This window comes from Pinus tabuliformis, chromosome 4_1 (assembly GCF_031772625.1).
Source record: "Pinus tabuliformis cultivar Carrire ecotype Pingquan chromosome 4_1, CPIR1, whole genome shotgun sequence".
Lineage (NCBI taxonomy): Eukaryota > Viridiplantae > Streptophyta > Pinopsida > Pinales > Pinaceae > Pinus > Pinus tabuliformis.
The window spans coordinates 293,521,535-293,536,765 of NC_142303.1; the positions used below are offsets into that span (position 1 = coordinate 293,521,535).

At 34.1% G+C, this 15,231-nt stretch overlaps 1 long non-coding RNA gene across 3 annotated transcripts; it reads right to left on the reverse strand.

Moving 5' to 3' along the window:
• Window positions 1–638: 638 nt before the first annotated feature.
• LOC149175436 (uncharacterized) lies at window positions 639–14,940 on the reverse strand. Of its 3 annotated transcripts, none has more exons than XR_016258558.1 (3): window positions 14,601–14,940; window positions 1,640–1,719; window positions 639–1,469 (listed from the first exon to the last, which is right to left on the reverse strand). It is a non-coding gene; the product is annotated as an uncharacterized LOC149175436 (long non-coding RNA). The 3 variants fall into 3 exon arrangements; XR_016258557.1 differs by having other exon boundaries at window positions 639–1,490; window positions 14,601–14,933; XR_016258559.1 differs by having other exon boundaries at window positions 639–1,530; window positions 14,601–14,927.
• Between the last annotated feature and the right edge of the window lie 291 nt (window positions 14,941–15,231).

Below are 15,231 nucleotides of genomic sequence, written 5' to 3' on the forward strand. Positions count from 1 at the left end.
TATGGACAGCTCCTCTATGTTTACATGTTATGGTCTCATATAGATCTATACTTCTCTCTCGGATTGTATCGTTTCTGATCTCTACAGCTCTTATCCTTTTGGCCTGTCTGCCGGCCGGTTCTATATGGTTTGTTTGTATTGATTATGATCGCATCAGTTTTGTTCCTTTTTGGCCTGTTTGCCAGCCAGCGCCATATGGCATTATATGTATATGTTCATTATATATCCTTAATATAATATCATCAAGTTTTTTCTCTCTTAAAAAAAAAAAAAGAATAAATCAGAAAGTAGAAATTTAAATTTACAAAATCTAAAAAGACATTTTTAATTTTCAAAATATTTAGTTTAATATTTAATTTTTTCAAAATTTTAATGAACTTTATAAAATATATTTAGAAATTTCAAAACTAACTAAAAATTAAAAACAAAAAACAATACATAAATTCTAATTATATGATAAGAAAATAAAAATTTAAATTTAAAAAATTTAGTTACCCCTTGTTTTGTGGGACAAAGGACCACTTCAGTGCAGATTTGACTGCTAAATCTACAAAACCATACATACTCTACCCCTCCAGTTTTGAACTCTGACTTCTTACAAAGAAACAGGTACTCTTAATCATTAAACCCATTTACACTATATAAAATATCTATCCATTAAAATAAAACAAATTTCCGCTAAACACATATTCTGTAAATTAAAACAAAGTCATAAACGTTTCTTACTCCGGATTTCGACTAGGAGTTCTCCAAAGAGATTCAAATGTACGTGTGACAGTGTTCAACATTTTCTGGACAGTCAAAAATAAACATCATATGGCTTACAAAGCCATCTATTTTCATTGGCAGAATGGTGAGACTGATTCTGCAACGAAAGGTGGCAAATGTGCAGTTAATCTCATGAGGAATATAGTCAGGCAAGAAACCATAATTTTTATGACCAAATTTTTCACATCTGAATGTTTTTTAATAAAGGCACGGGCTCACGGACGGTTATCATGACCAAATTCTTTACTTCATTCCTGGTAACACTGGAGTCATCTGGGTATTTGTATGGTGATATTGAGCTCTGGTGATATCGGAAGCATATTTCGTGGAATTACAAAGGGACTTTGCTCTCTTCTCCGAGAAGCTCCCAATTTAATTCCTTCATTAAGTTTGAGCATGGCATGATATGATTGAGTGCATCTTTCTTTATGATTGAGCGCCATGATCAAGGGGAGAAGGATGTGTTAAATATGAAAGACAATCCTGAATCAACAGTGGAAGATGCACTGAATCATATCAATACCATGGTCAATAACTTAATCAAAGAATTAAATAGGGAGTTTCTCAGACCAGACAGTAATGTTTCTCTCTTCCAAGAAACATGCTTTTAACATCACCAGAGTTGTCCATCACGGCTACTCCAATCAATCGTAGCAGTGCAGTAGAAATCTCCAACCAATTTCCTTTGGTTTTGATATAGGCTGTAATCCACGTTCCAATGCCTAGCAAAAGTCCGTTAGGAAACCCAAATCTTTCCATCATCTACACTCATAAAATTCAGAGATTTACGTTCTTGAATATTAATATAGATAGACCAGCGAAATTGGAATTTGCCTGTGAATAAATATAACCCAAGGAGACATCTCAATACCTGGAGACATGTTTAGCTCTTTCTGTTGTGAAAGTGACATATATTTAACTTCAATTTTGCAAGTTCTGGAACATGGCGTCCTGGAAAAAAAATCCAAAACCTGACCATTAAAAAGCAGAGCTCTTTGTGACAAATTTAAATAAAAAACAAACAAAATGCATTTGTTTTCAGAATTATATTAACATATGTGAATAACCAAAATAGGTCTCGGAGATACAGCCAACTTAAACAGTCCGTAGAGAGAATATGTTCCAAGAAAAATTAAAAGACAACGACTGCGTGCAACGGTAAGGAGACAGGTTGCAAAATGTATGGGATAACACATGAAGCATAAAAAAAAATCTGTGAGTTAGCTTCACCATTTAAACCGTACTTTAAAAATAAAAATCGAGACGTCGAATTCACAGCCTCGGTCTGTTGTAAACGATTAAAAATGCTAAAATATATCTCATATTTTGTGATAATCCCTATCATTCCCTGTTTGGAAATTATATATGCTGCATATAATTATGTTAAGTGTAAGGACTAGAATTCCTGTCATAAATTTTTGTTTGGAACTGCAGTCATTAATATTTATTAACAAAAAAAAATTACATAGTGATTACATCCAGAAACATGATGTCTTGATAGCAGAAAACAGAGACACGGAATCATGATGTTTTGATCACAGAGACACAGGAATAGACTTCTCCTCACGACAGCAAGAGAAATAGACTTCTCCTCCCCATAACAATAGACAATAAACCAGTTTCCCAAAAACCAAGAAAAACAATATATTTGACACCATATCCCTTACAACCAAGACATCACCAATATAACATAGCATTCATTTATGAGCACAACCCATACAGCAGATAGAAGTGTAACGAAAATACGCCTAGCCAAAGTAGCCTTCTAGGCAAGATCCCAGAACCATAAATCTCATACACAAGAGATATAATGCACGGGAAGGCAGACCAAATTCGCACCAACAGCAACCAGTGGAGCCAACATATGTGCACATACCATGCATCAATTACTGTTGACCATGCTGAAATCAAGAAAACATCTCAGGATGCATAGCACAAAGCAAGTGCAATGATAAAACAAAGAACAATCAATGTGACCTGCAATCTCTAAACAACCTATAAAAACAACTTGCATAACATCACCCATTAGGAACACAAATGAGATTCCATTTCTTGCTCTCACCAAAATTATTAGAGATCCAGGAAGGCCACAAAAACCACCATATATCTATCAAGCCCATGTTTTGAGAAACAAGAAAACTATTTACATTATTGGAGCAAGATTATCAAAATAGTGACAAAAACTTTGATACCAATTACTAATCTTGATCACATGAAATGATAGTGAGATCTTGATCACTATCAAGAGGTGAGAGGCAGATCAGATCACTTGGAGGATCCATATGTTCACCAAAAACTAAGTCCGACACCATAAAGTTTTCTACCTAAGCAAATTGAGTCTACATTATCTAGATATAGTTGTTGGTTCCTTAGCACGTGTGATCACTATCAAGAGGCGAGAGCCGGATCAAATCACCTGGAGGATCCATATGTTCACCAAAAACTAAATCTGACACCATAAAGTTTTCTACCTAAGCTAATCGAGTCTACATTATCTAGATAGAATTGTTGGTTCCTTAGCACGTGTTCAATGTCCTGCAACCCAAAGAAGACATTATAGTTTTCAACTTGTGTGTCTTTAAAAAATAAATGTGACAGAGTGTCCATATGTTGATGCAAAGCCAAACAGTGTAGGAAATGAAGCTTCCTTTTTTGGAATCTTCACGGATCCGGAACCCATTTGATACCTTCACCAACCAACTTTGAAATAGAATGATAAGGGTGGTCCCCTGTTTCTTTAGACTCGAGTAATAAAAATTCTTTCCTCACTTCCAAAGGAACATTATCAAAGAAAGTTGCAACTGAGTTGTAAGCAAAAGACCATATTCCTATAAACCTGACATTACCTACGCCACCCCTCTTGCTCATCATTCTCTAGCGATGAGGCATGATGGCAGTGTTAAGGAGCAATGAAGATAACCACTAAGAGAACCTTGACTAGAGAAACAAGAAAATGGATGGAACACTCACCCTTGAACCCCTAACCTAAAATCTACCAAATCATCCCCCAGTTGCCACACCAGATGACCAAATTCATGTAAAATATGAAATTCACCACATAACAGAGACATAATAGACCAGATTTCCAAGAGTCATACCAAACCAGAAAAGCTCCAGATACCTAGACTAACAACTAAAGCAATTATGTTGCCCAAAGAAAAAATGGCACAAATAAGGTGAAACCTAGAAAAACTAATTAGACTTGCACTTCAATTAACTGAGTAAAACCCCAACAAATAGACTCAGAGTACTCCAAAAACATGAGCTATAAAGATCCAAACAAAACCTTATGAATATACCAAAATTATACAGATAAAGCTAGAATCCCCCCAAATTCAATGACACGCGGTAATACAAATAGGTTACAATCATACCACAACAATCACTACAAAAGGAGAAGAAATACCTCTACATTCGCTATCATACTATCTAGAATGAGTGGAATTGAAAGTATGGGCACAAGCCCAAAAGTAGACCCAGTCTTTGCAACATGTAAGACATAAACCAAGCATATCAACCATAAATGAAAATGATAAATCCTCACCTCCACTCCCATGTTGCACGTACCTCCACCACCCCACAACCTTAAACATGCATTTATAACAATGAGATCTCCTGTTCAAAATCCAACTCACATTGACTGTACTTTGTCACACAATGGCCAAATAACGACACCTGTGATTTGCACATGAATTCCAAAGTAGCCCCAATTCCTCCACCATTACCACCCCCATTGGGAAAGAATTCATATCATAATTACACTTCACATAATTACTGGGATTCTTGTCATTATTCCTAACAACAAAATCATTGGCCTTGGAATTTTTTACAAGAGGGAAATTGTTGTGACATTTGGAAGGGATGATTTTATGAGTTGATTTTTCTTAGCACTAAGGTAGGAAGTGGTGTATCCTTGACTAATATTTTGAGAGGAGGACCTACAATTAAAATAAAAAATAAAAAATCTTAGTGGTGTATCCTTGACTAATATTTTGAGAGGACGACCTACAATTAAAATAAAAAATAAAAAATCTACCTGGAAAGAGAAGAGTGTGCCAAACTAAATAAAACACTGTAAATAATTGCATAATTAAAAAACTTTGTCTTGATGATGTAGATGAACCTAAACCAAAATTAGATTGTAAGAATTAAACCCAAATAAAAATAAAAATGGAAGAACACTCAAAGCCATTGTAAATCACTTCCACTAAAAGCCTTTAACATCATACAAGGTAGTATGATAAAAATGAAAAGAATCCTTGAAATAGAAGAGACAGAGTTGGAGTCTCCAAAAAATACATTTGTCATAGGGACATTAAATCCCCGAGAATATAATGAAACAAAACATGTAAACTCCTAAAGTAACAAATACCATAACATGTTTGTAAAATTCATAAAGAAGTGGGAAAAATAACCAATGGAATGTATTGTTACAGAATACATTGTTAAGGGATTTTCATCATGGAGATAAAAGAACATATGTAGACATGTAGCTAATAATGTCAAAATCCTTTGAATGCATAATACGAAAATGCACACGCTATTGGAAATGGTTGTGATATCTTTATACATGCAATACAACAGCTATGAAATAGTCCTTCATGTTTTAAATGCCAAAAGAATATTCATACATGTTTTAAATGCCAAAAGAATGTTCATACTCAATCAAATTTCAGGCTGTGAAAACAAAAATGTAGTTTACCAATGTTGTGAATAACATGAGCTTGTACAACCAAATTATGTAGTTTGACATCTACCCATTTCAGAAAATTATCACATGCTATCATTCATGCTACAATTTCAACTACAATTTTCTCCTCTCCATATTGTTTCTTACAATATGAGGGAATTGATAGGGCCCTTGTTCCAACTTGTCTTCCTTATGATTCTAGGAATATTTTCAACTAAGTTGGACTCATCCATTTTGATAATTTTGATAATTATTATTAGTCTGGTTTTGAAAATGGTCATGATCGTGTGAATTTGAATCACATCATTGTATCATGATTGCAATTTTCTAAGATATGTATTGAGGCCAATGGATTTCTGAACATTAATGGTGTTTGTTAGAGTTTCATGATTTGCACAATTTAATATAGAGGAGGATTTAGTAGAATTCAAACCATATCTTCATAAACAACAACCATCCTCACCAAACTTAACTAGAGCTTAACTTGCATTTGTGTCTTCGAGGATCCAAACAATGTGAGAACAACACAATGAGGGTTTTGAGATGTGCATTTCAAACCTAAGCAATATCTAAAAAAAATTAAAATTGGCTAACTAATGATCGAACATTTGTAATTACGTATAAAGAGAACCCCAAAGAGATGGTGTGTAATAGGGGTGAGGTAACAATAGAAATGGAGATCACATAGAGAAGCATGAGTGCCAAGGATGTCATAGGCACCACAAAATTTTCCCGAAAGATCCAAAATCTCTACCCTTTCTTGAAGAGATGATAATGAAAACCAATTTTAGGGGTCTGCGAATTTGATCCCCAAATGGTTCAACTTTGAATTCCTATGGGTTATGGGCCCATGAAATCTAGCAATCTTGCCTTCATTTTAGTAATGATCTTGCATCTAACAATGGAGTTTCACGTAATTCCAAATCCCAAACTCCTGACACGTTGACACTGGCCAAGATCATGTATAGGGCCAATGATTTTCTCTGGACTTTTTCCTCCTCAATCCTTAATTCATTATTTCCATGCTCTCATGGTTGACCTCCTTTGAGACATATTAGCTCTAGGTGATATGTCGAGCTTCATGATCCATCCATAAACCGTGAGCCAACCTCTGTTTTTCCCAAATCGTCCAAGTTCTAAACCATTCTCAGCGAGGCAACCTCATTCGAGGGCCTGAAAACATGGGTCTCATCCTGATTTCAAGGGTCAGGATGACATCCACGCTCGGTTTGGTTGGGGCATTTGGGGGTTGGCCCATTTTCTTCTGCATCAAATGCCAAAATCACTTACAATGACTATTGGGACTATTGGTTTGAAGTATTCGGCTAATCCATTCAAAGAGTTTGGTAATTTGCACCCACTTCACTCTACTTTGAGACAAATGGCCAGTTCAACATCCATACTCAGTTCTTTAACTTTGCCTTCATAGGATTTTCACCCTTTCAAGATCCCATATTAGAATCTCTCTTAGTGCTACAATGATACAATCCCTCTGTCCACGCCCAAATTGGACAAAGCTTGACCTATCAAGCGGGTCACCAGTCTCTACTCGTCTCTCAAAATCCCTTCCCAAAACATGGCTACCATGATAATACGACAAGGTCTATGGACTTAAAACAAACACACACACACACAGAAATGAGACACAATGTATGCACAAATCAAAACCCATTCCCAAAAATGACTACCATGATAATAAGACAAGGTCTACGGACTTAAAACAAATGCACACACAGAGAAATGAGACACAATGTATGCACAAAATAAACACATGTACATTACAAAGGCATATGGAACTTGGGTTAAGACAAAAAAATATTACATGGTGCAGCCTCATAAAGATGGACTACCTTCTTCGGCCTAATTCTACATGATGTCAAACTGCTTTAGATTGTTTTGGCCGCCCCCTACTAAACTTACATAGGTCACCTATATAATAAAAGACATAAATTTTATCATAATAGAGAATCTTGTCATGCTATTGAGTTTATAGGATTACAAATAGTTTTTGTTTTACATATAAAAATAAGAGAAAATCATGTACTCTCACTCTGGCTTCCTCGATGCACATTTTGGTGGCTTCTAGAATCAAATTCAGTTTTTAGGGAAAGGGGAGGGGGGAGTATGCCCCTGCATCATACTCTCGCAGTTGAAAATATTCATGATCTCCTGATCATGTGCTTTTATTATTGCATCTTATTCATCTCCACCTTGGTTTTCTTTCTCTTCATGTATCATTAAGCTTCTTTTGGTACTCAACAATGAGTTGCAACCAAGCCTCACTAACACCTCACTAAGCTCTCTCCTTTGGCTCGATCTTTTGGCATCTTAGGTTCACCTCCTCTAGAACCTCTCGAGCTTCCTCTACTCCCCTTGTTATTGCATGTTTCTCACTTTTCTTGACAATTCTACCCACAATCACAACTATGGATTGCCTCAACAATTTATACCCAATTGCAGCTGGAAGTTGTTCTCTTTCATCCTACCAAAATTTTTTCCTTGTTTTGATACCACTTGATGAAAATAAATTGTAGAAGTCTGCAAATTTGATCCCCATATGGTTCAACTCTAGATGCCTATAGGGGCATGAAATCTGGCAATCTTGTCTTTATTTCAGCAATGAGCTCGCATCTACCAACAAAGCTTCACAAGATTCCAAATTCCAAAGTCCAACACACTAGAATTGGCGAAGATTGTGTATAGGGCCATTGTTCTTCTTTGGAACCTCATCCTCCTCAATCCTCAATTCACTGTGTCCATGCTCTCATGGTCAACCTTGATTGAGCCTGATTGGCTCCAGGTGATATCCCAATATTCAAGCTCCATCCATGACCTATAAGCCAATGTCTATTTGTCCCAAAAAATTCGAGTCTCGAACCATTTTTGGTAAGGCAACCTCATTTGAGGGGTCGAACATGTAGGTTTGATCCCAAGTTTGCAGGTTGAGTTCTTGTCAATGCTCAGGTTGGCTGGGGAATTTGGGAGTTTTCATGTTTTCATTCACACTGAATTCATTTGATGCTCGAAGGTCCGACTTCTCCAAAATCACTTATGAAAATCTTTGGGGCCCCCTCTAGTTTGGAATATTTGGCTCATCCATTCAGTGAGTTCGAGACTTTACACCCACTTTACTCTACTTCAAGCCAAATGGTTGGTTTGGCATTTGTGCTTAGTTCTTTAAGTTTTCCTTCACAGTTTTTCACCCTCTCGAGGTCCTGTATTCAAATCTCTCTCAATACTATAGGGATACAATCCCTCCATACATGTTGGAATTGGATAACGCCTAACCTCTCAAGTGACTTTCCACTCTCTACTTGTCTCTCGTACTCCCTTCACAAAACATGGCAATCATGATAATCTGATAGGGTTTGCATACTTAAAAATACACACACATAGAAATCAGACACATTGTATAAATAAAATAAACACATGTACATTACGAAGGCATAGGGAACTTGGCGTTAAAACAAAAGAAAATTAGATGGTGCAGACTCTTAGAGCTCGACCACCTTCTTTGGCCTTATTCCACATAGTGTTGGCCTAATTTATATTTTTCTGGGCCCCCACGTCTTGATTTACACAAGTCACCTATATAATAAAAGACAAAAACCCTAAAAAAATAGAGAATCTTACCACTCCATCCTTCTAGAGGCTTACAAATGTTTTTGGTCAGAAAAAATCAGATAAAATTGTGTCGTCTCCCTCTCACTGCCATGATGCACCTTCCAGTGGCTTTTGGAGTCAAATTTGGCTTGGAGAGGTTTTTTATGCCTTATATCAGATGACCAAGATGATGCTAATGCTTGAATTTCTAGTTGCAATGCAACATAAAATTAATTGTGAAATGGATTGGATATAAGTACCAAAAAATCTTAGAAGAATGTGGACAAGTGAATTGCATTACATATAGGGAGCACAATTTTGATTTATTGATTAGCAAGGAGATTAATTTTCAAATATCTAGGCATTGAAAAACACTTCCACAATGAAAGCTATGAGAAGTGGAAATAATAGCAATGGCCATGAACAAGCATACACTGCATGTAATAATGTCTACAAATGCAGAAAACCATAAAGAATTCTCCATGTTGATGTTGGTTATAATTTTTCATTTACATCTCAAAGGACCTTGTAGGCAAGTAACAATTCCAAACCCAAAACTTTATTAGAAAACAAATAATGAAGAAATAAGGAGTAGAAATTAAAACCTAGAGTCTAATAGCAATGATGTGGAAATCCCCAACATGATGCAAGAAATCTCATGTATGAGTATAGCTAGAGTCCAAAATAAAGTCCTTAACTAAATTTTATTAAGACAAACACTAGCTTATATAGCTTTACATAAATAGAACTAACTAGAAAATCTAGAAAATAAATGTTCACTAAATCATAAAAACTAACAATAAATCACAATAATAGATATATCTTACTAACAATAAATCACAATAATAGATATAATTAAGATATAATCTCAACCACTCCATGAGAATATCAAATGAAAAAAACTTTTTCACTCTCAAACAAGTATGATAATCTCCTACTTTGATAATAATGAAACACATATATGCTCAATATTTATACTAAAACTAAAAATAGTAATCTCATTATTAAAATAAATTTAATACTCAATATACTTGTACCAAAACTAAAAATAGTAATCCCTATCATTAAAATAAATTTAAACTTTTGAATGAAACATAAATTTTGATTATTTTATCTTGAATATTGAATTTCCCACTAAATTATTAAAATGGTGAAAAACTCCATTAAAAAATTTCAAAAGCAACAACCTTTTATGTTTCTCGATGTCTTAACTATCTAGATTGTGGTCCCTACATTGCCAGCTCATCACAAGTGATGAGGATTGTGACCCGGATAAAATGATAGTGAATATAACATGTACCTAGTGACGTGGCATTCAGATTTATATTTTCAAGAAATTCTATTTATTCGGGAATTCTATTTTTATGTTGGTTTTGAATAAACGATTCCATAACCAGATTCTTTATCCAAAGTTCTACAAAGGCATGTGGTTCTGGATAATCAAACTTTTCCGTCAGTCACATTTTTAAGAAGTTCCAAATTTCTAGATCCAAGTGAGGACTTTTCGATCCTCTGGGTTTGATGAAAAGTTTGTCACATTTTTAAGAAGTTCCAAATTTCTAGATCCAAGTGAGGACTTTTGGATCCTCTGGGTTTGATGAAAAGTTTGTCGCATTTAAGAAGTTCCAAATTTCTAGATCCAAGTGAGGACTTTTGGATCCTCTGGGTTTGATGAAAAGTTTGACCAAGGAAAAACCTAAAATTTGGCTATTTTCCAAAAAACCATGGCATCCATCAAAAAAAGGAAGGATTCAGGTCCTATATCACATTTTTTACAATCCATATGATTTTTTTAACAGTTAGACTTTTCAAGATTCCAACATCTAGATTAAAATTTTTGCTAATTCCCAAAAATAAGAAAATCTTGGATATCGGGATTTTTTAAAAGAAAAAAGGTGAAAATTAGAAAGTTGTGGTGAATTGATAGATTTAAGCATCCAAATTCTCGCAATTGATGGAAGGTCATAAGGAAATAAACATTAATTTATAGGTCACACCTAGGAACAAATAAGAGCGAATGAAGTTTGAATTGAAATCTATTCAAATGAGGTTGTCACCAACTTTTTAAATTATCATTATCTATATATTCCTGAAATATAATATTTTTACTGGAAAATAATTTATGGAAATAAACATATATAAAATAAAGAAATTAGTTATTGAAATAATTTATATGTCACCTAGGAACAAATAAGAGTAATGAAGTTTAAATTGACATCTATTCAAATGAGGTTGTCGCTAACTTTCTTTTAAATCATCATTACCTATATACTCCTGAAATATAATATTTTTAGTCGAAAATAATTTATGAGTGGAGAGATTTTACACTTTTTAAATTTTATGATCATCACAATAACCTATCAAATTTATCATTGCATCAAGTTTCTTTCTATATTTTGAAATATGAGAAAATTTATACTCCCAAAACCCTTAATTTATTAACCAATAGTTTATATCTATTCAATCCTTAATAACAATTTTTATTGTATAGAAACATATATATTCAATCCTTCATAAGGATTTTTATTGTATAGAAACTTTGTTTGGACTTTTATTTTGTAAATACATAATGGGACTTATAATTTCATCCAACATAATAACAATTTTTATTGTATAGAAAGATATATATTCAATCCTTCATAAGGATTTTTATTGTATAGAAACTTTGTTTGGACTTTTATTTTGTAAATACATAATGGGACTTATAATTTCATCCAACATATTATTACGGAGATTCAACCTTTGGACATGTTTTTAGCACACTGTTATATGGTTTTGTTATTCCTCTAATCCACACCATTTGGTTAAGGGATATGTGGAATTATGAATTATTAATTAAATCCATTTTCATTGTATTATTTTAATGATTCTCTTGAGATGCATTATTTTTATTAATTAAATTAATGATTCTCTTAAGATGCATTCTTTTTATTAATTAAATCTATTTTCATTGTATTATTTTAATAATTTTTTTGAGATACAGTCTCTCCTTTTGATTTTATTTAATTATCTTAATATTTTTACTTCTCTACTTATTAATCATACTTTTGAACTCTTTGAAGTGTTCAAAAATACCAAATTGATTTATTATGAAATTAATCCATGTGAATTTGATTTTATCATCAATGCATATAAGAAAATAAGAAGTTCCACACAAAGATTTAGTTTGTAATGGTTAACATACATCAATATATACTAATTCAAGAAAATATGTTCTCTATTTATCTATCTTTATTAGAAATTCATTCTTATGTTGTTTTCCTAGTGCAAAAACCATCACATTCAACATGCCTATTTTTAAAAAATTCCAGACTTTTTACCTTATATGTTCTTTGAAGTAAAACTAGATATTTAATGTTAGATCTTAGACTTTTGTGATGCATGACGTAGAGAATAGTCTTTCATATTAATCACATTGAAATCTCAATAGTAACACCATATCTTAAGTGTCATATTTCTTCTCTTGAATCTCAATAGTAACATCATTTTCTTGTAGTCCTCTCACTCCTAATTTATCTACTATAACATTGAAGTGATTTTTCATATTTTTCACTTAACAATTTCACAAATTTGATAATTTTACTAATATATCGTCATATCCTTTTATTCCATGAAATCTATATCCTTCTATTCTATGAAATCTAAAATCACTTAGACAAATATTAGAGTGATTCCCTAATCCCTTACTTAAATACATTATTAATGTATAAAGTGTATTAAATAATTAGTTAATAGTCCCTTATTGTTAAAAAGTCACTTGTTATTATAGCCCAAAAGGGTTCTTCTTAATATTATAGCCCAAGCCCAAACTAATTAGTAAGCTTTCATTGTAAGTAGGCTCATATAAGTAGTTAATGTTCTTAGTAGAGGGTCTACTTTTATTAATAGAGACGAAGATTTCAAGAAGTTGTCTAATCGACCTACCGTACTTTCACATAAACCATTAGATAAAATTTACATATTTTCAGTTGTAATCTTAAGTGTGAAAAAAATTTCTGGGTAAAATGGACGTTTTCAATAGTTTTTTAAATTAAAATCCACTGACTAGTCCGATACTAAGAAATAGAGCCGCTAGACACAAAATAAGTCTCAAATGGTGTTAAGAGAAAAACATAATCCCAAGCATTACTCATATCAATGTTTAAAACCTCCACTAGCTAAGAGGAGACAGAGAGCCCAGAGTGTAAGTCTTGCAACCCGGATTCCTTAATCACTCGTCAAAATGAGGGTTATTTTTTATCCATTTTCAATCAAGTGACTTACAAAATGAGGATTGTTTTGCGTTTTTTACTTCCAAGTTTTGATTTACCAGGCAGTCACTTGCTAGTTATTTGTTAAGCTAGTCTATGTCATGTGAAGGGATGGTATGTTGTCTACTTCCTCACCTTGGTTTCAGTGGGTTCTCTTGCTGTGACATGTTTATCTATGTTTATCTATATAATGTGGATTGTTTTGTCTTTTTTTACTTCCAAGTTTTGATTTACCAGGCAATCACTTGCTAGTTATTTGTTAAACTAGTTTATGTAGTGTGGAGAGATGGTATGTTGTCTACCTCCCCACCTTGGTTTTAGTGGGTTCTCTTGCTGTAACATGTTTGCCTATGTTTACCTATATAATGTGATTATGTAATTTGCTTCGTTTACCTATACAATAATGTAATTAATACTTTACTCTATTTTAGTTATTTGTTAAGGTAGTCTATATAGTGTGGAGAGATGTTATGTTTTCTACCTCCCCACCTTGGTTTCAGTGGGTTCTCTTGCTATAACATGTTTGCCTATGTTTACCTACATAACCTATATAATGTGATTACGTAATTTGCTTTGTTTACCTATACAATAATGTGATTAATACTTTGCTTTATTTTAGATGACATGAACCAAATAATAATATAATATTAAAACCCTAGTCATGCGTCAGCGTTTAACCTTAGTTCCTCGCAGGTTTGACTTAGCACACACACTTAAACTTGGGACCAAGTTAAGTCGGCTCAGCAGAAGGGCTGATCAAGTTTGACTCAGACGAGTATTGGGTAACTCAGAGAAGTTTTCCAACTATGACTGGTATATTAGAACAGCTAACACAACATTTCATACACAGACTATGGTTAGAAGGTTGCAATCTAACAAAAGAATACTCAACTCATTTTAACAGTAAGATCCTAATATTTAAAAACAGCTGAAGCTAAGAATGTTTAACGATGTGATGAAATGGGATATCCTAAATCATTTTCCCTTTAACCAGAATAATAAATTTCCATTTTTGTCCACAGCTCATTTTCCCTTTAACCAGAATAATAAATTTCCATTTTTGTCCACAGCTCCCATAAACATTGGAAAGAAGGCCATAACTCTTCATTATTATTTGAAGAACATGCTAAAAAACACAAACATTTCTCAATACTTGCTGATTACAACGTAATAATCACAAAAATAACAATGGATCCATACCGAAAATAAATCAGAGCCTTGAAGAGCTACCACTAATGAATCAAAAGCACGAAATTTAACAGTTATTTCACTGATGGAAAGAACACTACCCGCGACAGATCTCAACGCGTCTTTGTTGTTCTTCTACATACAGTTCCATGCGCCTCGTAAAGTTGTTGCTTCTTTGCCACTTGGGGTCTGCCACCGATGATTGCTGCTCTTGCTCTCGTTGATCAGCGTCTTAAAACGAGCTACTTTGCAGATTCATGCGCGCAGTTGAAAGAAGACGACAGATTCGTGTGCGCGGTTGGGTAAAAGACAATTCAGGAATCACGGATGTGTGACCAACACACATGTCTACGGTCACATGCTGACTGCAGTTGGGTAAAAGACAATTCAGGAATCACCGATGTCCAGTAACGTGGTGTCCAGGAAAATTGTGACAAACACACGTCTACGGTCACATGCCGACTGCAGTTTGATAAAAGACAGACAATTCAGGAATCACCGATGTCCAGTAACGTGGTGTCCAGGACAGTTGTGACAAACACACATGTCTACGGTCACATGCCGACTGCAGTTGGGTAAAAGACAATTCAGGAATCACCGATGTCCAGTAACGTGGTGACCAGGACAGTTTTGATAAACACACGTCTACGGTCACATGCCGACTACAGTTGGGTAAAAGACAATTCAGGAATCACTGATGTCCAGTAACCTGTTGTCCAGGACAGTTTTGAC